The sequence below is a fragment of the Octopus bimaculoides genome, chromosome 2, assembly GCF_001194135.2.
Source record: "Octopus bimaculoides isolate UCB-OBI-ISO-001 chromosome 2, ASM119413v2, whole genome shotgun sequence".
NCBI lineage: Eukaryota > Metazoa > Mollusca > Cephalopoda > Octopoda > Octopodidae > Octopus > Octopus bimaculoides.
In genome coordinates, this window is record NC_068982.1 from 80,129,873 (window position 1) to 80,130,670 (window position 798).

The following is a 798-nucleotide window of genomic DNA, read 5'->3' on the forward strand; positions in this document are numbered from 1 at the left end:
AAAAAACAAGACAGGAAAACAAACGGAAAAGGCTATGCGGCCAGACGTGAAAAACTATGTGTATATGAACGCTGTGAGGCACGAACTGAAAGACGGGACGAAGTAAGTTCGCGTGTTTGCTCGGCAATAGCCAAGGAAGAAAAGGATTAGTGACCGGAAGCATGTGACCAGGGAGGGGTGAGGAAGAGAGAGAGTGGTAGAGGGAGAAACAAGGGGAGGAAGTAGAAGACTAGGTGAGCAACGAGAGAAAGAGAGGAAGAGAGAAATATAGTAGTAACAGAAGGAAGAACGAGAGGGGAAAGAGATATAGTAGTAACAGAGGAAGAACGAGAGGGGAAAAAGTGATAGAGAAAGAGATAGAGTCGCGTCAGAAAATATAAAGTTGAAAAAACTACTTACAGCAGGGATGATGCAGGCGTTCGATAATATAAAACAAATAATAAGTGAGTATATGCATATATACTTACAGGTATGTGCATACCTACGTCTACCTGTATATATAGGTGCATATCTGGGTACAGGACATTGCAAACAAAACGTAGACAAGAAAATAATAATAACCAAAGTACAGAAAACACACAAGCCACATAGAGAACATTTTCCTTCATCAGCTACCGCCATTTCAACACCGGCGTTTCGAAGAGTTGGGCAGGACGCATCGTTAAAATGGCTCTTCCCATGGACCGCAAATTAAATTTGTATACGCAAATTAAACCTGTGCCATGGAGGAATGTAGTGGCGGACAAAAAACAAGACAGGAAAACAAACGGAACAGGCTATGCGGCCAGATGTGAAAAA